The sequence below is a fragment of the Sander vitreus genome, chromosome 15 (assembly GCF_031162955.1).
Source record: "Sander vitreus isolate 19-12246 chromosome 15, sanVit1, whole genome shotgun sequence".
Taxonomy (NCBI): Eukaryota; Metazoa; Chordata; class Actinopteri; order Perciformes; family Percidae; genus Sander; species Sander vitreus.
In genome coordinates this window covers 27,567,632-27,595,131 of record NC_135869.1, presented here as the reverse complement: position 1 = coordinate 27,595,131, position 27,500 = coordinate 27,567,632, and the positions used below count along the sequence as shown (strand labels likewise).

The following is a 27,500-nucleotide window of genomic DNA, read 5'->3' as shown; positions in this document are numbered from 1 at the left end:
CTTACGTAATCACTCACTATGTAAGAATCTCTCCCAAAATGACACAATGCAGCTTTAAGGTACTGTTTGTGTAGTGAATATGAATAATTTGTCATGCTTGTGGTTTTCAGTGTTATTTCCTGTTTTATTTTGTTAATTTATTCCCTGTGTGTTGTTTGCTTGCTGTTTCCCCGTTGTTTGTTCACCGTTGCCTGTTTTGCTGTTTTGTTCCCGTTTCTGGTTTTTCTTTTTATTCTGTGTTCTCGGTTTTGTTTTTCTAGATCCATCCTTGTGTGTGATTGCGTGCTACACTTCCTGTGTTATTTTGCAGTGAACGGTTTCATGTGACTTTGTTTACTGTTGAGTCAAATGACTCCCTGGGGTACATCCCAGGTTCTTAGATTGTATTCCTGTTTCCTTGACTTGCTTCCCTTCCTCACGTCTTAGTCCGTCCCACTGAGGAAGCATGGAAGAGACGCAAGGAAATCATGTGAGGAGAGAGGAAACGTGTTTTTTTTAGATTATTTTTTGGGGCTTTTCCACCTTTAATTGACAGGACAGCTAGGTGAGAAAGGGGAGAGAGGGGAGAAGACATGCAGGAAATCATCACAGTTCGGATTCGAACCCCGTCGAGGCACAAACCTCTAAGTATATGTGTGCCTGCTCTACCCACTGAGCAACCCGGCCACTGGAAATGTGTTTTTAGAGGGATGAGACGTCCTTTCCTCTGAAGCGTCACGTGAATTTGTCAGCTGCATTGCCAGACCTTCCTCCACAGCGCTGCGGAAGAAGGTCTGGCTAGTCCACACAGCATTCTGGGATGGGAGAGAAACGTGCTCTGGTTTATTGGCATTTCTTTAAACCAATAACAATTGGCAGGGGCGGAGCTAAGCGCTGCACAGAGCCACAGTGCCTCTGCTAAATAGTCTCAGGAAGGAGCTGGTTTTGGTGGAACATGTGGACGTTCAAAAGTAGTTTTAGTCGTGCAACAGAAAACTCAGATTGGACAGATAGTCTAGCTAGCTGTCTGGATTTACCCTACAGAGATCTGAGGAACAGTTGCTTCCGGGAAGGCTTCTCTCGTGTGTCCTCCATCATAGCTCTTCTGAGATCCCTCCTCCATCCTCCATCCTAGCTCCTCGGGGCAGGAATAAGAGCATTAAGACGGCCTTCACGAAGAAGGGCCAGAACGACTTCCGGTTCAACTGAGGAGCGAGGAGATATCAAATAACTTGAGATTCAGCCCCTGATGTATTTATCTGTTCATCTTCCTTCATGTCATCTGTCTCTCGTTCCACCCTCGTTGCCTAGCACATTAAATCTAAAAGGCTCACTTTGTATACATTTATTTTGTTCATTAAATCATTCTACTGTACATCATCTCCTCGTCTCCTTCTCTGCATTGTGGGTCCAAACCTGCACCACCCTGACATAATTATTACTCTTTATAACTCATTATCTGCTGTCAGATGAGGGAACCTGAAATAATCTTGTGGTAACGGGGGACGAGTGAGCAGCATTGTTCAGTGATGCACGACATAAAAAAGTTGGGCCTGTCCCTGAGCCTGTATCTAGATTTCATTTGCTTTCTGCATGGTGGATTTACAGTTACACTCACCAATCAATCAGCACCACAGAGCTTCTCCCGCTGCACCTCTTTTCTTTCATGTTGTTCTCCTCCTTCTCTTCAACATCTCTGGTGGTCTGACATCATCCCTGCGGTGGTATGACATCTGTGTGGTCTGCCGGGTCAACAGGGAGAACACAGACATTAACCGGGTCAGAGAAGACACACACACACACACACACACACACACAAAAAGAGAAAGAGAAGAGACAGGGTTTTTCACCTGGTAATGAGTTACTGTCTGTAATGAGATGTCTAAGAGTCCTGCTTGTAAGACCCCTCAAAGATCATTTACGGGTACTGGTGTAAGTGGGTAAGTGGTAGTATAGAAACAAATACCACACACACCACAAGTCTCTAGAATTAGCGAGGCTATTTAAGCCGTTGATTTTAGCTCATGCCAGTACACTTGAAACTTGCTTTAGATGCAAATTCTTGAACTGGAAGCTAGTTCTCTGAAAAGTAGGAAATCCAGATGGGCCAGAAAAATGAAAAACCATTCAAGTTTGAGGTGTGAACTGATCAGTCAATTTGTCCCCAGATGGAAATCTGTTATCTATCAATACCCAAAGCACTTCCAAATGTGGAAAAGATACAAAACTGACTAAAAAAACAACAACGATGCAAACGGAAACAACAAAGTCCGAGCCATTGCTGCTGGTCGCTGCAGCATCTTACTGAAGAAGAACGGGGGCAAAAGTATAATCAAGAATTGGGTGTGAAATATAAAAATCAACTGAAATCCTACCACAGACCTCTTCCTAACTGGACGCGATGTGAACGTGTTTCTCAATGAAGATGTTCTAACCTGCTCCAAGCGTTAGCAAACAGGCTAGGCGACATGTCGCTTGTTTGAAAAACCATTCCCCCTTGCTCTATTTTTGTGAAGATTCACGCACTTCCCCCCTCCTGATTGGTCAAAATAGACACTGAAACTGCCACAGATCTTTTCCTAACTGGACGCGATGGGAACAAGCGAATGATCGAATATCAGATTGTTTGTGTTTCTCGATTAGAGATGTCCTAACCTGCTCCGTGTGTCAGCGAACAGGCGAAGTGCTTATTTGAAAAACACTGCCTTAAGTTTCGTGCACGTTCTCCACCTCATTGGTCAAAGCCAACACTGAAACTGGCCTCGAACTATATAGAAACAAGCCTGACAAAAAGTAACTTACCTTAGCAAATGTTAGCTGCTTGTTAGCAGAACAGTAAAGGGGTCAAGCTAGCTGAGTTTCAGAGGAACACACAGCAGTTAAGGTGATGTTGACTGGCTTTCTCAGGGATTGTAGTTGACTGAAAAAGAGCTTTGTTGGCTAAAAGGCTCTGGATTTTAACAAAAAGAGGAAACATTACATTATATGTACCTTCACTCAAACTTGTGGCCCCGCAGCACGGCTTGCTAGCTAGCTGAATGATGAGGACATAGTGGCTGAAGTTTAACTGGAGGACTGGGTTTTATTACCCTAGAATACAGGGAGCCTATGTTCCCACAGCCCTATGTTCCCACAGCCCTATGTTCCCACAGCCCTATGTTCCCACAGCTCTATGTTCCCACAGCCCTATGTTCCTTCAGCTCTATGTTCCCACAGCTCTATGTTCCCACAGCCCTATGTTCCCACAGCCCTATGTTCCCACAGCCCTATGTTCCCACATTTCTAAGAAAGTTTTTTTTCACTGAAAATTAGGCCCTATGTTCCCACAGCCTAACCCTAACCCCCTAACCCTAATTTTCAGTGAAAAATCATTAACATTTCTTAGAAATGTGGGAACGTAGGGCTGTAGGACCATTGGGCTGACCTCAGAATACAGGCTAATTACGGGGTTGAAAGTGTGCCCAAAACAACATAAAGGTTGGTAGCCGTAACTAGCAAGTTAGCATAACTGTTAGTAGCGTTAACGCTGGGGGTGTCTCTCCTCAGGCTAATAGTACGTTCCATTTACCTTGGAACTCGGAGCTGGGAATGACGTCACACCTGAGTTGAAGGCGTTGCATTTACAAGTCAGATTTTTATATTGTGGGGTTAGCTCTAGCCAGGCTAGCCATTGTTAGCAATACCAGTTGATAACGATACGCTCTTTTTTGTGCATACAAACAGTATAACAACGTGTCCACAGATAGAAGGTGGACAGCACCGTGTGTACGACTGATTTAGTGAGACACAAATAAGACAGAAGTGCTAATAACTGTATGCTACTACAGCTTTCACTACTTTTGATACACAAACCAGCCATGTTGGATTTTTAGCTCGGACGAGTTCCGAGCTCGGAAATCCGAGAACAGGGGACGTGTTTCTGACTTTGACGTCGGAAAATCCAACTTCCGAGTACAAATGGAAAGCATAATTATTACCTGAGAATACAGGCTAATTACAGGGTTGAAAGAGGGCCCAGAACAACAAAAAGGTTGGTAGCCGTAACTAACTAGATAGCTTAATTGTTAGTAACGTTAACGCTGGTCTCTTCTCAGGCTTTTCTCTCTCTGCCACCATTTCCTTTTCACTCTCTCTCCCCTCTTTCCCCCCCTCCCTTTTTCTGAACCTGACCTATCAGCTGAACTAGGGGCAACATCTTCCCCCAATTAACTCCCCAAGAGTCTCTCCCATGTTAGTCCTGCAAGGATTCTACAATATGAGAAATATGAGAAAACGATTGACATCAATTTAAAAAGCTCCCTTTGACTATTTTCATGCACTTTTAACACGGTCCCTAGAAGTTCCACTTCTGTGCGACAGGAACATGATGAAGATCAAATGGGTCACGATTTCATCATTCAGGCTGAAGGTAAAAGGTTTCGCCACTGCGTGGGTGCCATCTATCTCAAGTCACACAGCTGACCTCTTGATATTGATGCTGGAGCTGAAAAAAGAAATATATCACTTCCTTTTAGTATTATTTTTAGCAGACTTTGTCATGGAATTCATCCGAAAATAACATTGTTATGGTCAGATTCACCCATGCTCTTTGTGTGTTGAGGAGGTTTGAGATGCCGTGTTCGAAAGAGGTGTTTTCACTGAGACGATAGATCGGTTTATCATCATTTTATGTCATCACAAGATTGTTTTGAGATAGGTCAAAAGGAATTACTCACACATCCACGTACTGTATCTGCTAGTAAAACAAACTGGAGGCATTTATTCATAAAAACATTGAATTCAAGAGAGTTTTTTTTTATGTTTTCATTGTTTTTATCAAGAAACCTACATTTTTAACACCACCTTCTTCCGATGGAAAAACCAATGGTGGCAGCCTCATGACTCATATTGGGAGGTTATTCTTATTAGTCTATTTCTTTATGGAAAATGTTTTTACTTTGCCTTCTACGGTGCTATATTGCACAAACTTGACAGCTTGTGAGTTTACGGTTCGCTTCCTCGATTTGTGGTTTGTGAAAAGATTAAGCAACACCGTTCATTGACGTACAAAAAGTCAAACTTGATGAGTCGACTTCTGAAAACTCCTGGTGTATGTGTCAAGTCTGTCAGCCTCTTGAAGAGAAAAATGACTCCAAGTAATCATAGCACTGCCGCAGGCCGTTACATCAGCTGAACACCACAAACAGATGCATACACTGCAAAGTAAATAAACAAAAGATAATATGAACTCCTTTGCAGAATCAGTATCTGCAGTAACGCTGCCTCTGTGAAGGTTGTTGAGACATCTCCAGAAAGGTGTTGTAGCACGTGCCTCTGTAGTTGGCGTGCGAGCTACGAGCATTCAACGGAGACGTTCATGCTCAACACTGTGCATTGTCAGGCGGCGCACAAATGAAATAATCTGTGAATAAGCAAGAAGTAGAGAGTGGAAATAAAGGAGAGCTGACTGCCTGGCAACAGTAGCAAACACATTCATGATAAACACTGACGTACTGGCAAACATTGCATTTTTGTAACTACTTATTAACGTTACGGTCACCTATCAGTCAAAATTACTGTCTGCCTCTCGATGTTGCAACATTCTTTCCATGAGACCATTTTTTTTTAGTATTGACAAAGCAATCTCATGTTTTCCCGCACACTGCAGCACAATACATCTTCTTTCTACACATGATCCACGGTAAAACCGGTGGAGACAACTCGGAGGAAGCGCTGCTCTTGGCGTGGCGCACCGCTCGGAATTAAATACATACACTGCGCTTTTGCTGAAGTCCCTGAACTCTGCTCTGCGCCCTACCTCGCGGTTTTACCTCTGTCCATATGTATGCTGATTTAGGGTTGGGTTATGCCGATAAAGAAGTTGCTCACAGCCATGGTGTTGCACTTGTTAGTTCACATGAAAACTGACAGAAATAGTTGTGCAACAAATCATAACACAGCTTACTTTCTCACCTCTGAAGAGCTGACCAGCAACGCAGTGAAGTCTGTGTGAAGACATGGTGAAGGTGTGAAGGAGGGGGGTTTTCAAAGCTATTTATACTGCCCGTCATATTTTGTCCAACGCCTGCACATCATTTAAATCTATTCACACAAAGCTGCTTGTGCCTTGTGCAGCTACCTTCGCTGAAGGCACAATGAGAGTGTATTAAACTTGGCATCCTGCCACAAGAGCTGCTGCTTTTCAGGGCCTTTGTCGTAAATGCATTGTGAAAGCATTTGGGGCGCTGACCAGGACAAGCAGAGCGAAAATGAGAGTATGGTCGGCTGCCTTTGGAGGAAAAGATGGAAAGACACAAAGACAGGAAATATATATTTGCCAAAACAAAGGAAGAATCCAGGAGCTGTTTGCCCATTTAGTTGAATGAACTGCACTGTGTTCACCTCCCAAGGGCAAGAAAACAAATGCCCCAGATTGAAATATAACTGTCTTTTGTGGAACTATAATGTATGCAGTTAAATGGCTCAAGGTAACACATGGCATGGTGAGATAAAGATCAGATGAAAGATTATGTATTGTGTTTGACATTCCAGTCTGTGCTATCTGATTGCACACCTCTATCGTTTGTTCTCCTTGAACATGTGTGTGAACATGAAAAAGATTTAAAGTGGGTAGCTCTTGACAGATTCCTCTTTGTTTTCTGGGCACAAGATCAAAGTCAGGTGGCCTTAAAATTAGCTCGCAGGGGTTTTTTTGCATTGTATGACACCACCGAGTGAATGCCCAGAGGTTCTTTAATGTTGATCCAAAAACCAGCCTATCCACTTCGTAACACCATTTCACAGGCGAGAGCCGTGTGAGCCTCCGTGAAAACGAATCCAGCACGGTGAGCCTTTGCAATGGCTAATGATTCAGGGCCCAACCTGTTAATTTATGTGATTACGTGATCCAAAGAAGCAAAGCTATTCTCAGAATCGGATTATGTGACGATCCATATGCAATCACTTCATGCCAGGGGAGAAGACAGACGTGCAGTGGAGATGGCAGAGAGGAGACAGAGGGATTAGAGAAGAGAAGGAGGTGTGGGCGAGGAGGAGGAAGATGGCGAGGGAGAGGAGGGCGATGGGAGAGAGAAATAGCAGCGTTGCCAGGACTCCAAAGCTTGTCTGTCATTCTGTGCGTCAGTCGGTCTATTCGCAGGCTCAGACGCAGGTACAGTATCTGCGCATATGAGAGTATATTAACACACGCACAGGCACACACAAAAACACACATCTTCTTGTTCTATCAACGCGAGCTGGAAATATCCCCCTTTTATCCCCTCTCACAGCCTAATTAGATTCCATCGCCACAGCAATCCTTTCCCTCGTTTTTTTACCTCACACTCCCTGCTACACTGTAGCACTGCAGACCTTCTGGCTGTTTCCCTAGCAACAGCTGCTTCCTGTTTGTCTGTCTGTGGTGCCACAGAGGCAGGGTAGGTGGTGGCAGCGGTGGCTCACTAATGAAAATAAAGTAGCCTTGAAGTGGACCTCATCTCTGCTTCTCATGTCTCTTTTTTGACATCTCCTCGCTCCTCGGTTGAACCGGAAGTGGCTCTGGCCCTCCTTTGTGAAGGCCGTCTAAAAGCTCTTATTCCTGCCCCTGTCTCATCTCCTCGCGGGACAGTGTGAGGTTCCTCTGTACGCTGCTGAAGCGACAGAGAGACCGTGACGGGAGAGGAGCTGTGAGCGGACAAGAGAGAGAGCGAGAGATCGGAGAGTTAACGTTTAGCGGTACATCAAGATATCAAGTGAATGTTGTCACAGCATAACCACGAACCTGGGGAAACTTGATGACTGTGGTTATACCTAGGTATTACAGAGCTTGGTTTTGCTCGTGCATTTGTAAAACTAGAAAAGCTAACAGCTAACAGACTGAAGGTAAGTATTAGAGGCCTACGTGGCAGCAACTACACCAGCGGTTCTCAGACTTTCTTCAATAATGTTCCCCTTTTGAATTGTTTCTTTAAGCCAAGTACCCTCTGAGCAGCGCTAATCATTTTTGGTAGAAAACAAAAAGTCTCTATAAAGAGGAACAGTACAGCGCTGTCAGCGATAGGTTTACTAAACAGCCTTGTAACTGAAAAAAACATGTAAACGCTAATGAGAAAAAGAGACAAAAACTGTAAAAAAGACAAAACCTTGGAAAAAGATGGTAGAAAGAAGGAAGGAAGGAAGGCAAGAATAGGTTGAAATAGTATCAAAAACTTCAAAAACAGTGACATAACTTCAAAAAAAGCGAGAAAACTCGTAAAAAGTAGAAAGAAGGAAGGATAGATTAGGTCCAAAGAAGGAGACACAAATGTCACATTTTTGGAAGGAAAAATAAAGTCTACATAAAGAGGAACAATGTTTGTACCTATTAAACATTTTGTTAAATATCTCACGTACCCCCTGCAGTCTTCTAAAGTACCCCTAGGGGTACACGTACCCCCATTTGAGAGCATTTTCAATGTTTTTTTTTGACGATTTTGTCACTTTTTGCAACAGTTTTGTCGCTTTGTTGGCATTTTTTCAACGTTTCTATCACTTTTTCAATGTTTTTGCACTTTTTTTTCGACATTTATCGATTAATATTTCTTTACTCATTTGGACTGCCAGCGGCCCTAGCATTTGCCTATACTGCCTATGGGCTGGCCCTGCGGCGCGTCCTCAGCTCGGACAGCCTGCCAGCCCGCTCCTCTTCATTCATCAGTCGGTGCAGTGTCAAACAGCGTTGAGAACTCCGTTGACACAACATTAACACAAACTCGGTGGCCTCTCCTCTGGAGTCTCCTTCACAGCCGCTTTTCAGCTCTGTGACGTCGGTAGGCCACACCCACCCCAACGCAAAAAACTATGCTGTACGATGTACAGTAGCTAGAGTTTGCAGTTTGAGCACAAATAAAAGCTGCAGCTCCTCAAGACGAACCAAGGTGTCTGTGTCTTGTTTTCCCGGCTGCTCAGTGGAGTGATGGGGGTTAGAAAAGACATTCCGATATGGGAGCTTTAAATGTCATGTATCACTCTCACTACAGCCCCATGCACACTTTAAACACAGGGAGAAATCCAAAGCTTGACAGGCCTACTGTGTCTAGTTACGGTTGCTAACTGAAGGGGTTTAGGGAACAGTCAACGGCCACGTGAATTTAAGTATGACGTACTTCCATATTCTGTTTGCACAACCCTGAAGCCGTATTTTACTAAAGGATGCTGTTTTTGTTTTCCCTTGTTATGTTTTTTTAATCATAAATGTATCCACCAGATTGGAAATCACAGGACTCCACCTGACCCCGAGATTAAAAAAACGTTGTTTTGTAACTGGAGAGCAATTACAGGACGGTGGTTTTTAGATTTCTCCTCTCATTAACAAAAAAACGATTCTCAGCAGTGTTTTCCAACCTGCCACATGTGCTGTAAATAATATTCCAGGAGTAATGAGTTGTACAGAGTCCTGTTTCATGAAGCCCACGCAGACCACAAGCATTATTAACAATGTGCGTGCGGCATGGGCTCTGTAAACATTGATGTGGACACGCCGACCTGTGAGATGAAGGTCAGCTCATGTCTGCCGGAACAAATTAGACCCCAGAGTCGCTGGAAGTGCACAGGCCTTTTCTGTAATTACTAGGCTACTGTGTTTCAGGCCAGAGTGCATGATTAAATGATACCGACTTGCATAATGAAGCATGATGTTTGAAAACAGCACATTGCCTAATATTCACGAGAATCTGCTTTCACAAAAACGTTACGCTTCGTCGAGAACGAACGAATAAACGCAGATTTCTCAACCTGAAGCCGGCTCCAGCAGTTGACTCAGTTATTGCAGCTGTGTTGTCGTTAGCCAGCTGGGCTTTACCGCAACAAACCTAATTCAATGGAAGCAGTCACCACGGTGTCGCAACATCTGCATCACATGATGTTTTTAATTTCTCATTAACCTATCAGAAGCAAAAGCATGTGTTGTAATTTTCATCTCTGGAAAAAGGACACGTCAGCATTAGTGGAGCGTTTGTTCTTGCACGTTTGAAGAGAGGCTTTTTTTCACTCTGTGTTGTCATCCCCACTGCTGAATTCTTTGTATGTGCGAGTGAGTCTTAGAGCTACAGATGAATGCTTTGAAGTAATGTCGTCTTTGTAGAGCAAGAAGCCGCCGTGACACCCGGCATATTTGTCTAAGCATACCAGACGTGGCTCACAAATGGTGTTTGATAAATGCCAGGAATGACATCAAAACTTTGCTCCCGAGGCATTTGTTTAAAGAGGAGCTCTTTGTCGAGAGCGACCGCAGTGTTAGAGGTGGTGGTGGTGGGGTGGGGGGTGTATACCCATATCTCACAGGAAACAAAAGCCTCTGCTAGAAACTTCTCATGTTCACAGGTACAACACATGGTAAATAGTGTATGTGGGGCCAGTATCTTGTTCCATACCGGCCTGTTTCCCTCCCTACTCGCAAACTGTCGGAAGATAAAAGAAGAAACATAGCAGAAAGAGAGAGAGTGGGAAACACGGAGCGACTTCAAAGCTGGAGAAGAATTTCTTTAAACACGGTTCTCCAAAGACCACATCAAACACAAAGGGGAGACGAATGGGGGAGGGAGGGAGCTGGGTTGGGTTCATGGGTACGCATGTGTTTGCGTGTGAGCGCGTGTGCGTGCATCATAACATGGCACACAAGTTGCAGGGATGCATCTAGGCTACTCCGGCTCCAACCCCGATCGTAGAGAAGAAAAAAAGAGGCTGTCAGCTCGGATAACGAGTCTGGAGTGTGTGTGTGTGTGTGTTTCTTCTCGTTCGGGGAGGCCTCTTCAGCACCCAGAGTGCACTTCAGCACAGCGGCTGCCAAGGAGATGATCAGAGGGTGGCCCCGCAGCCCACACACACGCTCACGCAAACTCACCCTGCCGCATCAGGGCTCCCGTCACGCAAGTGCACAGCCACACACACATCAAACCACACACTTTTGCTCTGTTACTGCGTATGAACCAGAGTGGATATTGATTGTTTTAAACAGAGCGTTTACGACGCAAATCCTATTCCTAGGGCTTAGAGTACGCCCACACACGTTTTGCCCCATGACACACACACACACACACACACACACACACAAGAAACACAAACACACAGATAGAAATGCACAAACATTAAAATGGACATTCTTGACATTCCTGTAAAACCCTCTTGTATCGTCTGCAGGCAACACGACACAATCACCTCTGACTCAATGGCCCGTTGTCAGGAAGAAACCTGGCCTTTCTCCTGTTTGGACTGAGGCTTTCTGTGCAGTTTCAGAGGCCTCACTCAGTCACAATGGCACTGGTGGAAAAAAAAAGGCTGCTTAAATGGAAACCGTGTAAAGTATTCCAGTCTGAGGTTTGTGTACTGTCTGACCCCGTGTCTCCTGTTCTTCCTTTTCTTTTCATGGCGTTCTTCCTATTTCTCCGTTATTCTGGCACTCTGGCAGACGAGACATTGTGGCCCTGCATCCTTCCTGTCGGCATCCTCTCATTGGGTCTCTGTCGGTCTGCTGCTGTCTGCTTTTCGGTTTCTCCCTGCTCTCTGTCAATAATTCTGGTGGTGTCTCTCTACCTATTTTATCCTATCTGCATTATTACACAGCTGTGGGCTCATTTGCCATTTGTGAATAGGTTAAAAAGTGTATATAGGTTATTACCAGGACTAAGGCTACATCTAAACTGCCAAGTTTTGGTTAAAAAAACAAATATCTTTTGCTACGTTTACACCTCAAGTTCACAACAGCTCTGCGTTTCCGAGCCACTAAAGCGAAGACACTTGGAAACACTGCTGCCTCCGTTTTGCTAAATGTCATCAGTTAATCACTTTTCAACAACCTGGAAACATGACGCCTGCAGTCACGGCTAGCGCCGGCACAGAGGCATAAAAAATGTATTCTGGTGGAACTTGATGGAAACAATCTTTATGTGTAATTTGTCCCATTTCTGTAGGTTTCAGCTAGTCTTCAGGTTTGTTTCCCACTCTTTAGGAAATGTTCGTACACCAGCGAAGACTGAAGCTGATAAAAAGTCATACAGCTGTAAAACAGTAAAACAGTCTTCTGAAGCTAATCTGCTTATTTTCTGAGGAAATGAAGAAAAGTGTTATGTTGAAACATCTTAATCGTTGGATCAAAAAATGTCAGCTATAACACACACCCACAACAACACCACACCTCAGCCGTGTTAAACTGATAGCAGTTGGAAATGCTGGCCTGTGGAAAATGAGACGTTATTAATCTGTACAGCTGTGCGTCCTTCGATGACACCGGTGAACGAGAACGAACTATCACAGGCACAATCACTTCTCACATTAGAGTTTACGTCATTTATCTTTTGCCTCTTCCACTGAATTAAAAAAACAGACACAGATGCACACAAACACGCACGACCACAGGATACAATCAGAATTCAAAACATCCCCTCTGCCCCCTCAACATCCTGTGTGAAAACCTGACTACCGCAGCAGCACAGGAAGTCATGTCTGTAAGGAAGGGCACAGTTTTAGTTGGGACATGATGGCAACAACTACAGCGGTCTGAGCTGGATTAAACAAATTACGCAAATATTGCAATCAATACTAATAGAGCTTAGGTTCAATGCAACTTCATTCTTACTGCCATATGCAAGCTGGGAGTTGAAAAGTGCATTGACATGTGTTAGAAAACATACATTCATTCCCATAATGGGCAACATTGGGCTGGGAAAAAGGACATTTTCTGGGGTATTGGTTGGAATGGCCTACTCGTCCCTAAATAAAACTACATTTTTGATTTTATTGAGCCTTAAATCCATAGCAAGTAGTACTGCGTTTTTTACATCTGCCTTTGTGACTTCATCAGCCTCCGACACACCTCTCCACAGATTTCTGGGGGGGATGCAGGTGATATGTCCCCTGAATATTTAGGAGGTAGATATGAAAGACAACCCACTCCCCAAAAAGAGGTCAAAATTACTGTGCAGAGGGCTCAAAACATGTACATATATCTTTGTTTAGACACATTTTAGACACAGGAAAAGAAGGCTTTGGGGGAGGACCCCCAGATCTCCCGGTTATACTGTGTGCCCCCCCCCCAATGTTGAAACTTAACCTATGCCCTTGCACCTCTCACAAGGAACGAGGCAATGTTAGCAGTTCCCCTCTGTGCCTGTTCATGTTTGCTGTAATTATAGTGCGTTCCATTTGTATATTCGGATACACAAGTCAGACAACCTCGCAGTACAGGCTACCCTGAGCTCAAAATCCAACATGGCTGCCCAGTGCATCAACAGTAGTAAAAGCTGTAGTAACATACAGTTTATCAGCATTTCTGTCTTAAGGCCTCTTTACAGTCGCCGCAACCGACCTGCCGCGCGCCAATGTGACGTCAAAATGACGTAGATCTGGATTTTAAGTGCGTGACCAGAGGTCGTGCACCACTATTTCTGTTTGCGACAAAGCGGAAACAGAAGCATGGACGAGCTCGAGGGCGACCGGATGCCAGGACTCTCAGAGTGACTGCAGGTCTCTCTTGTAAACTTACTGGGTTAAGATGAGTTCTTTTATGGTGAATGAAAGGCTGCTGCCAGTTCTAATTCAATTACATTTTAGTTATAGTATCAAATCATAACAAGAGTTATCTCGAGACACTTTACAGATAGAGTAGGTCTAGACCACACTCTATAGTTTACACAGCCCCAACAATTCTAGTAATTCCCCCAAGAGCAAGCATTTAGTGCGACAGTGGTGAGGAAAAACTCCCTTTTAGGGAGAAACCTGGGACAGACCCAGGCTCTTGGTAGGCGGTGTCTGACGGTTGGGGGTGTGATAAACAGTGGCAATAATAGTCACAATAAAGATAGTGGAACAGTGACTACAAATGGAAGTCGTACTAGTTCATGTCATAGCAGTGCAATGCAGGGCGTTACAGGATGTAGAGCGGCACAGCAGAGCATAGCAGGACGTAGCAGGTTCAGCAGGACGCAGCAGGACACTGCAGGGCACCGCAGAGCGTAGCAGGGTGTAGCAGGGAGTGCAGCAGGACCACGGCAACAGCCTCAACCATGATCTTGGTGCCACCCTAATCCAAGGAAATATGCTGGGCGAAAAAAAAAACATAAGGACTCCGGGGAGTAAACTCCCCAGTTCTGCCGTTGTTTACCTTTTTCTTCTTCTTCTAGTCTGTAGAAATAGCAAAGTCCGTAGCCTTTCCTCATTAGCGCCACCTCTGTTCAGGAGAAGACTGCAACTACTGTCGCTACCACCACGTGGGAGTATAAACAGTGACGGCGCTCCCATGACGTCACATTGCCGCACAACAGGTTGGGTACGTTTATACTGGACACCTTATTTGTGTCTCACTAAATAAGTCGTAGACACAGTGCTGTCCAACTTCTATCTGTGGACACGTTGTTATACTGTTTGTATGCACAAAAAACAGCGTGTCGTTATCAACTGGTATTGCTAACAATGGCTAACGTAGCTAGAGCTAACCCCACAATGAAAAATCGGACTCTTAAATGGAACGCATTCAACTTGGGTGTGACGTCATTGTGATGTCATTCCCAGCTCCGGCGTCCGACTTCCGAGGTAAATGGAATGCGCTACTAGCATGTTTGCTAACGTCATTTTCCCCACTGTGTTTTATGCTAACGTCAGCCCGACAAACTTACAAAACAAGCGTAGTGTTTTCCCGACGTGGCTAGAAAACGGGAAGGTCTTGGACCAAGAGGAGAGACATTTTTACCCATTCTTCTCCATTTTAGCAGCTGTTTCACACACGTTTTCAGTTTAGTTAACTCGAAAGTGAGCTTGAACGTGATGAGTGACGCACGGCACGTCAGGCGGTTTGTTTGGGTTGCCAGGTAGTACCATGACATCCTACAGTCTGGACATGTCACAGAAACACCCATTTGAGTCACATCGCTGTGAAATCGGGAGATTAGCGGGACAAATTACCAATCGGGAGATTAGTAGGAGAAAGGGTTAAAAGAAAGGAGACTCCCATGTAAATCGGGGGGTGTGTCCACGTTTGGACACCACTCGCTGCTATTGGCCATATTCGGACACTTCCAACCTGACGCACTTTCTGGTCTTTTCGCGGTACTTTACGTTTCCGATCATCACCAAAAATGTTGATTGATTTATACCCATCTAACAATCTACGTATGAATTTGCATATACAGTATGTACGTGGACATTTACATGTCTAAATAGTATATGAACGTGACTTTGATGAGGGAAAGAAGTACGAACGCTTGGGCGACGATCTTTCCCTCTAAAAAGTTCCTATTTTTACTGTACTGGAAATTAAGGAGCTTTTATTGCGTAGTTCAGAGTTGTTGAAGCATGTCATTTTATTTTGAAGGACGGAAGTACGATCCGGTAGTTTTGACAGCATTGATGGGACTTAATACCCCCGAAAAAACCAGCAGCGCCCAGTGTTTACAGCGAGGAGATGTCCGGTTATGGCCAAGGGTAGCGCACGGCTAATTCACCGGTGATAGCATACTTTAGCCAGCTCCTGTAAAGTAAAAGCTAAAGTAAACAGTTAAAACGATATACTGTTAGAAAGGTAAGAAGTTACACTTCAGTTTTACACCATAAAATGAACTACATGTATTAATAGATCATTTATATTCGTATTTGAACAGATATTTTGATAGAACCTCAGCCCAAAAGTGTCCTAACGTGGACACAGTGATGCTATGCATTCCCATATACAGATAGCTTTATCCCGGAAGGGCAATGAACAATGAAGCCAATGAACAATACATCAGAGACACTCAGCCAGCTGATCGAGTGTACCAACCTGTGTGAGAAAGTCCGTACTAATGTGATTAAGTTTGATGCTGCAGATGATTTGCCCCGGGACATTGTTCTCCTCTCTGATCCTTCTTAATTGATGCACGGATGTGGGTGGGTGGGTGGGTGGGTGGCTAAGGCTAGCTAGCATGGGGAGAGGGAGGAAGATGAAGAAGTGGATTTTTTTTTAAGTTAATGCAGAAAAGCAAAGAAGGCACCTGCTGGGTCCACATGGCTTTGAATGGCCCAGTTTAAGTGGCTGCACTCACGCATGCATCAGTCTGAAGCGCTGCCCCTGCTGTGAGCAAATGTGGTTGTGAGCACACGGTGCCTCTGATCACGGCTATCGGCAAGGTGGTTTGTGTTATCGGGGGGCGGAACAGAGCTGGTGAAGTTTTTATTTTATTTTGAGGGAGTTGAAGCACAGGTGCATGTTGTAAAGAAGAATAGTTAAAGGGTGAAATGAGGGAAGAGAAGAGAGAGAAAAACAAGTGCAGTAAACAACAGATAGAGGAGATAAATAGATGTTTTTAAGAATTCTCATTTTATAAAATATCTGCAATACGGTATAGTTAGTGAAAGATCGTAGTAGGGTAGTAAGGACATTATATGTTTAAGGGAACTGATTTTTTGGTCATTTGTGGCCAGTGAAAGCGAGCTGTTGGGGGCTTAAAACACAGATAAACTAAGTGAACTACATCTCTATCCAGCGCCTTTTTTATCAGCCGAGAAGCGAAAGAACGAGCACGATCCATTGCTTGTGTTAGTAACGTTACATCCCGGTACCAAACACAGACATCGTAGCTTCAGAGACGTCACTTAGCCACTTTGGGGTAAGTAGTCTTTCTAATTGCGTATTTTTTTTGCGCCTTATACTTCAACAGTTTCACCACAAACTGAGACTTTCCTGACTTGCAAAATTATCTTTTAAATTGATGAACATCATATGTGTAATTCATGGCTCAATTCAAACAGGATCCAAAAATGATATGTCTCTCCCCGTTCACTACCGTACATATTTTTGTCGAAATTAGATCCCATGTTGGTCCACCGGAAGGGAAGGGACATCGACTCTCTATACTTAAAGGTTTTTCAGATTACAGCCGAAAGATTAGTTGATGAAACAACTCTTAACATTTCTACAGTGAGTGTATATATGTGTATATGTGATAGGGAGAGAAATGTGTGTTTCTGAATGGATCCACCTGCATGCAATCAGTCACACACAACATCCCCGCTTCTCTGTCAGTAAGCACAAAGAAACTACTCATCCAATACCACAATTAAACTCCAAAATGACTTCCCCATTTCATTTCTGAACCGCCCTACCCATGTCTGGATCAGATGTCAAGAGTGTTTGTGAGTCACAGATTGTGAATGCTCTGAATGGTCTTGGCAGAGGTTACAGCCAAATAACATCAAATGAGAGTTGGACACATCTTCAGTAAGCGTGTAACTGCAAAGGAGGACTTGAGAAGTCAGTTATGGAGCGACTGTGGTAGAATAAAGACGAAGCCAAACGACGCCGGCCAAGTTTGCACTTAAAGTTGCTTTTACATCTGACACTGAAACTCCTTTTCGTCTTTAAGGTCACAGGGCGTTGCAGTGCTTCAAAAGAAGATGAACGGAGATACTCTCAAACAGTCACTTGCACCGCATCGTTTCATAACGTCAATGGGATGAGCGTACAACTCTCATTATTACTCAGCAGTAGAGAAAGTTGACGGCTTCCTATAGCTGCTCCTTAGTGTGATGGCAGAATAGTCAGACCAAGATGCAAGAATACTATATGCTTGTAAAAAAGGATGTGTCTCAGCAGCACAGCTCATTTTAAATACATGAAGATGATTTGGGAGACTTCGATTAATTACACAGAAGCATTTTTATGAACACTCAATTGAGGAGACTTAGCACAGATCCTGGAGGTATATCTTCTGAGAATATAGTTCCCAGTTTATATACGGTTAGAAGATGGCTGTGTGTCATGTGACCTTGTTATTTGTACACGCTGTGACTATACAAATCACAACATATATAGGAACATGTTGGTGGTATTTTGTCACTTATTGGGAGCAGTATGCAGTGCCGTCCCAAATCTCTGAAGTTCCTGTCTTCCGGGAGGTGTATTAAAACTCATGCAGGAGGCGTTATGTTTAGCTGAACCTTCAACCTTCCCCTGACCTGTGACCTGTGACTGACCTGATGTTGTCTAAACTTTCCCTTTAGTCTCATTATACCACAACATGGTGTATCTGTAAAATCCACCACAGGATGTAGTGGCAAATTCAGCATTTTACGCTGATACGCCCATTTACTTCTTCTGTTAAAGAGTTTGCACTCACAGAACCGGAGAAAAGACATAATCTCAGCTCATTGCATTTTGTGAATTTATTGGCAAACTTTCCTCTACAGCCAAGTCTTCTATTTGCATCCAAACATTTCCCCGAGCTTCTCTCTGACAGGAATCTACATTAGAGGATGGATACCCGAACCGAGCCGAGCCGGGTTGGAACAGATATTTAGAAATGATGTTGGGGTTTATTTTAAATGTAAAACAGCTGATTATGTAGGTGCGTGCCTGTGTTAACGTGAGCTTGTTGCCCCGTGTGAGCTGATGACCTCATCTGTTGACATTTCTGAATGTCTTCCTACTAACGTACATGTGTCATTAGTATGAGGCTCGGACAGAAATATCTTAAAGCCTGTCGGGCTCGGGTCGGGTTCGGACAGAAAAATGCGTCCCGATCCGCACTCTAATCTACGTTGAAAACCTGCTGTTCCAACTTTCCCGACTTCTGTTCTACATTACTTTACGTTACGGTCAAAAAACCCTGTTTGCTCCGTGGTTCCTGCTTACCCACACACAATCGTTTTTCTCCATAGAACAGGGCACCTGCACAGTACCCAATATAATATATCAATATATATATATATATATATATATAATATAGAAAATAACTAGGACTGGGTATTGTACCTCGACTTTGATGCCGCGTCCTAAACGATTTTACAACATCCCAAATTATCGGCACAAATGTTTTTATTTATTTTTCAGCTCCTACTACGGGAGCCGTCTTTGTGTAACGTAGAGTTTTTCCTGCGTGTCTCTACAAAGTGTAACGCTGAACAGCCAATCACAAACATGAGATCTTGGTAGAAGAATGCCGCGTGCCGATTGGCTCACTTACGCTGATGAGATTAGGTTCAATTCCGACCTGCGGCCCTTTGCTGCATGTAGTTCCCCCCCTCTCTCCCCTTTCATGTCATCGAATAAAGGCCTAAAATGACAAAACAATTATCTATAAACATTTTTTTTTTTAACTTTGGCTCCTACGAAGGGATCATAGGAAGTGAAGTATAAAAGCCGTAGATAAAACCAGGAATAGAATAAAGTTAGACTCAGGGTATAGCTAAAACTTGAGGGACTCGTGAGGGTATGAGTGAGTGTTTCAGCGTGAGGGAGTGAAGTGAAAAACATCTATCAGCAGCACATCCAGCAGCTGTGTGTGCATATGCAGTGTGAGCAGAGTGCTGGGGGGAGACCACCTACACTTCCACCTGCTCTGCCTTTTAGAGGGGGCCTCTTCAATCACAAGGCTGGGGTCATTATGGATGTGAGCCTCTAGCCGCCAGGCACTGTTTAGCTATTTCTGTCCTTGCGCTTTACAGTGAAACATCGAGCAAAAAGCCCCATTAAAACCTGCACTTCAAAACAGCCACGACAGGAAACATCAGGTTCTGTGCATCTGACGCTCCTTTTTTCTCATGTGGAGAATACTATCCTGAATAGTGTTTTCTGAGGCAACATCTGAACTTGAGCCTTGGTGGACGCCATTAGACGGGTCTGTGGATGGACGAGTCTGTGGATGCGTTTAAGATGCACCTTAAGGCTACGTTTACATCGCTACGTTCTGGTTTTTAAGTGTGCACACAAGTGTTTTTATGCTCCACTAGAAGAACTAATCTCCGTTAAACGAACACGCCCAAACCAAAATATCTCATCAACATTCTTGTATACTGGGCATAAACAGGAGGCAGCATGTTTACTCCGCCCTATGCTGGTAGTTGCCATGTTAACGTTAGTAGCTTTAAGTCTCAGAGAACGAGACTTTGTGACCGATGAGACCCAATCAGGCAGCGAAACGTTGGCGTCAGTGTCGGTGTTGCCAGAGGTCTCCGTTTGCGGCCGTTGAGACTGCAACACGACCCCGCAGACTACCAACCAAAACGGGTCAGAAGAGTTTCCAAATGTCTCCGGTTTAGGTGCTCAGAAACACCAGAGCAGGGGGAACGAGAGGGGGAGACGCCAGAGCAGGGGGAACGAGAGGGGGGAAACAGGGCATTTTTAGGCCTTTATTTGTACAGGACAACTGAAGACATGGAGAGAGAGGGGGGGGGCAAAGGACATGCAGCAAAGGGCCGCAGGTCGGAGACGAAGCCGCGGCCGCTGTGTCGAGGAGCACACCTTCGTACATGGGCGCGCTCCACACGGTGAGCTACCCAGGCGCCCGTTTTTAAACCAAAACGTAGCAATGTAAATGGAGATTAAGAGCCTCTTTTATTCGCTGGCTTTCAATTGTGTTCAACCTGTTTTTCTTTTCTCTTTTCTGTTTTTTTTATCTGATTTCATATCTTTTTAATTTGTTTCTATTGAAATCTTTCTATATTTCCATGTGTTGTATACATATGTTTTTGTCTTTGCGAAGCACTTTGGTGCAAAGCTTGTTTTCTTGGTGCTATATCAATTAAATAAACTTTTTTCTTTTTTTGTTGTCAAAAAACAGAGGGGAACATACAGTATGTGCAGCGCTGCAAAAATGCAGCATGACCAACATTTATTTAGATGCGACAATAAAGGAGGACATGTTGGACTTTGCCCAGACTGACATGGTGATGAGGAATGACAAAGCAGTGAACTGTTTAACAGGCGCTGTGAAGATGACTAAGTCCAAACTTTCAGAGTGAGATTATATGAAAGGGGGGGTAGCATGTTGTTTGTTCTTGACTTCAGGGAAAACCACTGAAGGCTTTTGATGCTACAGAAAGTTGTTTTGGTTGCTTTGTGAAGCTTGAAGTCGACCACGTTATACATCATGTTATTGTTTGGTCTGGGTAGGGTTAGAAAGGTAGAACAAATACATAACTGTAAGATTAAAACAATAGATGGACATTTGGGAAATAGTGTATATGCTTTCTGGCTGAGAGTTAAGCGTGATCTATGTTTCTGTGTGAAGTCAATGCCGTGGCTACGTACGTACTTTAGGTACGTGGAGATACCGACCTTACAGTAGCCTGACGTGCACCTCTCGAAAAATGTAACTGCACGTCGCAGCGACGCACGTCTCACATTTCCTGGTTCTCCTTCTCCATCAACAACATGAAATCAAGGAGAGGGTTAACTTCTGCTCCAGATTTCTCTCTCTCACTATGACTCTACAGTCACTACTCACTCTGAAGATAATCACCATCACTCTCTCACTCACTCGCTCTACCACCCCCCCCACACACACACACACACACACACACACACACACACACACAGGCCCGGACACACCGAGCCGATAATCAGCCGGCTGACAGTCCGGTGAGGTCGGTGACTCGAGTCTGTTCGGTGTGCTCCGTGCCGTCGTCCATCCAAGGGGCCGTCGGCCTTCATTCTGGCTGATTTGACATGTATAATCAGGGGGCGGGCACTGCCGGCAGTCAGACTCAATGACCCATCTGATTGGTGGAGAGCTAACCAGGAAACGGGGAGCGGGATGAGCGTGACTAGAGTCTCTCAAAATCTGATGAAGATCTTTTAAACTGACCTTTGTTGATCTGAAATGAAGACAGATTCAGCAGCTGCACGGCCTATTTCTCGCTTAAAATGTTTTTAAAAAATGCCGCCATGACAGTCTGGCTTTGAATTTCCGGAGAAACCAGACCTACGTGACGTGTGACGAACTTTTTGGCCCAACTCTGGGACACTGATCAGTCACACTGGCTTTACTGCCGACGGTGGGCCGTCTGGTCGGTGTGTCTGCAGCTTTAAAGAGATCAACGCACACATCAACTCCCAAACATCAGGCCACGGCGAAAGCTCTGCGTGGAGCCTCCTCAGAACCGTAAATCACGCTTTAGACCAGTTGTTGATGATGTTAAGAGACTTTACTCCCCGATGATCCTCACGAGGAACCACAAATTGACCCTCAGGCAGACATTTTAGGTCAATCAAAACAGATAAACAGACTCAGACACAGTTTTTATCCAAAAGTCATAACTGCACTTAATGCTACTTGAGTATTAGGGATTAATCATGGAGTAAATGTCTTGTATGTGGGCTGTATTTGTGTTTTTGTCTCCTTTTTTTAATTTCTCTCTTTTCTTTTTTACAATCTTCTCTCCTTTATATTTTCTATAGTGACTTTTAGGATGTTTTGCACTGATAGGCAACCAATTTCCAATGACAATAAAAGCTATTCTACTCTATGTCTGTACAGTAAATATGAAGCTACAGCCAGCAGTCGGTGAGCCTAGCTTAGCATTACGATTGGAAACAGCTCTTTAAATGCAAGTACCAGCACCAAAACAAGCTCACAAATTAACACGTTATATCTTGTTGTTAATCAGCATATAACCCAAAGTGTACAGGAAATGATTTGCCAGGTTAGCCGTTTCCAGCTAATCTAAGCTAACCGGCAGCTAACAGTAGCGTCATATTTACCATACAGACATGAAAATGGAACAAATCTTTTCTTCTAACTCTTGGCACAAAAGCACATAAGTTTATTTGTCCCAGAAAGTGAAACTATTCTTTTAAATCATGCAAATTCTCAGTGTTTTCTAAAAGTTGTGACGGCCTCCAAAACCTCTCAAATCTAGCAAGACACCTCGCTGTTTGAAACAGTAGTAAACAACTCTGCCAAGCAAACAATTAAAGAGCGATTTGTGACCAAACGAGACTCCTAAATTGCCCAAAGAGAGTCTATATTTGGAGTCGAGCTTCGTAAATGCAGTACTTAAAGGTAAACTACATTAAATGTGAGGTAATTAGTGTGCCACATACCAGACCACAAGCTGCTAATTGTGCTGCCTGTGGTTCTCTCTGCCTGCCTCCGCCCAAAACATGCTAACATGCTAACCTCGGCATCTATTCTGCACGGGATCATCGTCCGAGCGTAGAACACGCAAACAATAATTGTCAGCTGAGGGGAGATACAAAAACATGTCTGATAGCGTGCTGAGCTGAGGCGCTGTGTGTGTGTGTGTGTGTGTGTGTGTGTGTGTGTGTGTGTTTGTGAGTAAGCGTGTTTGTATGTTTGTTCACTTCAAGCTGTGTGTACAAGGTGGTGCACCAGCGAAAAGGCATTTACATATGTGAGTAAGAGTGTGACTGTGAGCGAGAGTGTCTGAGTTTTGTGTTTTGTGTGAGGAGGGATAGTTTGTCAGAGTGGATAAAATACGTGGGTGTTTGTGGGGGAGTCGGATGATTTATTTTTTTTATTTTTTTTACAGGCACTGATTCACCCGAGGGTGTCTGTGTCCAGGCTTGTTTAAGACGTGCCAAGTCCCGGGCGTCGGGAATGGCGCTCAGTTAAAGGCTGCCCGAGGCTTAACAGGAGTTGCCGACGCAGACAAAGTCAGAGAATCTGTGCTTTTATGTTGACAGAAAAACTTGAATGTGAACGTTTGCCCCCAGAAACTGCTGGCACTGCACCTTTTTCTCATCTCTCCGAAATATCCCTAACCTGAAAAAAGAACTCCCAGCGGATTTCTGTCACAAAGCACACACATGTTGTATGACTGATTGTTTTTCCTGTTTATATTACCACTTAATGAGGTTTAAGGGTGTGTGTGTGTGTCTGTGACTTGAAGCTTACTCACTCCGCTGTCATCGACTTGAACTCTGCACCTCTCCGTCTTTATCGACTAGTGACGTCATTCCTATCAAGTTCATGACCTTTCCAATCATTAATATCTCGCCTGAAGGGATTCCCTGGTCTGGCACTAATATGTCCTGGGTGTCAAGCAATGCAAAGTTTCCGCTGTATTTATTTGGACTCTGACTAGGAGGGAAACCAGGAAGTGGAATAGACACTGAGGATGAGACTCAACACAGACAAGAAACAGCTGCTGACACGCAAAGAGAGAAAGGGAGTTTTCAACAGCATATATGACTGTTCAAACACAGATTCCTGATAAAGAACATTGTATTGGTTATGTAAGAGATGTGGGCTGCAATGAGACAACACCTTCTCTATAAAGGGTCTCGTATGATATCGTACGAAAACGTATGCACAACAATTCATATGATAGCCTACGAAATGAAGGTTACCGCCAGCCGGTCGCGTGACAGTTAAAGGTGCAGAAGGTAAGACTTATAAAACTCCCTTTCTGTCATATCTGCTGAAACTGACCCTATGTTCCAGTAGAACTACAGGAAGCAGGTCATTTAAAAAGAAATCCAGCTCCTCTGGCTCCACCTACAGCCTGGAGAGAGATTTACAGAAATCCACCGCTCCCTGTTCAGATGCACCAATCAGGGCCAGGCGGGGTGTCTAACTGTTCAGATGTACCAATCAGGGCCAGGGGGGGTGTCTAACTGTTCAGATGCACCAATCAGGGCCAGGCGGGGTGTCTAACTGTTCAGATGCACCAATCAGGGCCAGGGGGGGTGTCTAACTGTTCAGATGCACCAATCAGGGTCAGGCGGGGTGTCTAACTGTTCAGATGTACCAATCAGGGCCAGGCGGGGTGTCTAACTGTTCAGATGCACCAATCAGGGCCAGGGGGGGTGTCTAACTGTTCAGATGCACCAATCAGGGCCAGGGGGGGTGTCTAACTGTTCAGATGCACCAATCAGGGCCAGGCGGGGTGTCTAACTGTTCAGATGCACCAATCAGGGCCAGGCGGGGTGTCTAACTGCGTGTCCATCACTGCTCATGCACACGCATTCATTCTCCCTCGTGGGGGGAGGAGCGTAGGAGACCGTTTTGGGCTTTAGCAGAAAGGGGGGAGGGACTGAGAAGTTGTCGATGTTCACATTTTTTGGCTAAGTCCTGGATCTTCACAATCCTCCCTACAGCACCTTTGGCGCCCCCAAAAGAGGTTTTAGCAAGCACCAAAGGAAATTCACCAGCGCCAAAACTGATAAGAACTGAAAGAAAAAATAGCAATTGAAATCCTCAACATATATGTTTAATAAGAATTTACCAAACAACTGTTGAAGAAGCAGAACATAAACTTAAATAGGAGTGCTAATCTCAGTTTTAGCTCCAGAATCAGGCTGTCGGACTCTCCAGTTATTTTTACAGTAGTATTTATATAAAAATACACAGCAGTGTGATCATGCCATATGAAATGTATAGCTGTGTGTATGCGAGATGTGCATCTGTGTGAGCTCGAGTGAATGTGTTTATTTACTACATTTATTTTTATTGCTTTTTATTGTACTCACTGTAAAAATGTGACTCCTATATTATTTTAACTGTTAAAAGCCCTTCTAGGGACAGGTGTTGCCAATTAGCCATGGCTATAAACACTGTGATACAGGCATCGGATTGTTCTTTATGTAATAATCTATGTTTTTTGTATCTGTCCCTATTCAAATAAACAGAATATATATATATATATATATATATATATATATATATATATATATATATATATATATATATATATATATATATATATATAATTTTTGGGGCTTTTCCGCCTTTAATTGATAGGACAGCTAGAGAGAGGGGGGGGAAGACATGCAGGAAATCGTCACAGGTCAGATTTGAACCCTGGACCTCTGCATCGAGGCATCAACCTCTCAGTATATGTGCGTCTGCTCTACCCGCTGACCCAAACCCAAACTAAATATTATTTTTTTAAGCAGTTTTGTTGATTGGGGTTTCATTTACACATTCATAATAGACCTTTTTGTTTATCAAATTGTCAGAAATAATAGACAAATGCATACATTTTTGTCAAATAAGCTAACACAGACTCATTGCCTTTACGGTATGCAAACCGATCATGCTTAGCCTACTGTTGGTGCGTAGTCACCCCCCTAAGGCCCATTCTGAGTCAGGAAAAACCCTGGGTTTGGGTTAAAACACCTGCCCCCTTCAGTAGTACTCCCTGGACACGCTGGGTGAAAGTCTGGTGTTTTCCCCTCAACTTCTTCTGGGGCAAAAAACTCTGCTCCCCAGCTTGAAAGCCCTATGTCTTTATGCTCTTAAGGCTGTTTTATGGTTCTGCAGAGGCTCCACGCAGAGCTTTCACCATAGACTACATAAGTGGCCTGATGTTTATACTTGTGCGCTGGTGTGTGTGTGTGTGTGTGTGTGTGTGTGTGTGTGTGTGTGTGTGTGTGTGTGTGTGTGTCAGGGGAGGAGATGCAATGAGAGGTTTGAGATAGCAGACATTTTTATCTGCACACTCTTGAAGTGGCAAATAAAATACTGCATGAATTCCTCTTCTCCAACAAAGTCTGCACACATTTGATCCCAGTGTGTTTGCCGGCTGCCAAGCTTTGAAATTTCCTTTCAGTGAGTCTTCCCGGTTATGGTTTGGCTCAGTCACACACAGCCATGTGTGTGTTTCCTTTTGCTTCTTTATCTGCCACATGGTCAAAACATGGCTTTGGCTTTTATTAAAACAAAATGCCATGAGAATTGCCATGTCAGCCTCCGCGGGGCTCATGATCAGGGTTTTTGGGAATAATATAAATCATCAACTTGAGCTGTTATTTCCCCTCTTTGCCAACACAGGCAGATTTAAAAGCAGCTGCTGTTCTCATCCAGGCTGTTCTCATAAACCATTCGTACACATCGCTACGAAAAGTAAAGCACTGTAATTCGTATGTATTCCACGTATGCATTACTGTAAGCACCACATTGACTGCTGCTGTATGAAGGCTGATTTATACTTCTGCGTAAAATCTACGCCGTTGCTATGTACGTAGGTACGTGAAGACACAAACCTACGCCAGACCCTACGCCGTAGCCTGACGTCACCTCTAGAAAAACGCACGTCGCTTGGCCGTGGCTTGGTAGCGTTGCATTTACTCCCCCGACTCATTTCGTTTATCGTGCTTTTTGCCCCCAACGGCGCCTTCCAGGCAGCGCTGCTAGGATTAGGCACTGGTTATGGTTAGGGTTAGGTGCCTTGAAGGCATCGGTCGCAGTGCTGCCTGGAAGGAGCCGTTGGGGGCAAAAAACACCATCGAGCCACTCATGTCCTGGTTCTCCTTCTCCATCAACAACATGACATCAAGGAGAGGGTTAACTTCTGCTCCAGATGTCCCACCGTGGTCAGAAAGAACAGGGGAGACTCTTTGTTTCTCTCACTATGTCTCTAGAGTCGGTACTCGCACCAAAGCTAATACACACACACACACACACACACACACACACACACACGTACACACACACATACACACACATACACATACATACATACATACATACACACAAACACATATACACACACACACACACACACACACAAACACACACACACACACACACACACACAAACACACACACACACACACACACACACACACACACACACACACACACACACACACACACACACACACACACACACACACACACACACACACACACACACACACAGGAAAGATCTGGAGCCAATTGTTCTCTCATGCCACCCTCACCCCCGCATTCCCCTCTCTTACTCTAACTATCCTCTTGTGCTAGAGGCTCACTCGCTTTTAACTTGTGAGCATGAACTGGGCAAGACCATTAAGAGCACATTCTGCATTCATT

The 27,500-nt window shown here is 44.2% G+C and overlaps 1 long non-coding RNA gene across 1 annotated transcript in view; it reads right to left on the bottom strand.

The window, feature by feature from the left end:
- Positions 1 to 27,500, bottom strand: part of LOC144530755 (uncharacterized) — a 35,989-nt gene that overhangs the window by 633 nt on the left and 7,856 nt on the right. Inside the window, exons 3-4 of the long non-coding RNA XR_013503145.1 lie at positions 1,598 to 1,721; positions 1 to 1,184 (exon numbers count right to left, since the gene is read on the bottom strand). The exon at positions 1 to 1,184 is cut by the window's left edge and continues 633 nt beyond it. This is a non-coding gene — a long non-coding RNA (uncharacterized LOC144530755). The remainder of the gene's footprint in view (positions 1,185 to 1,597; positions 1,722 to 27,500) is intronic.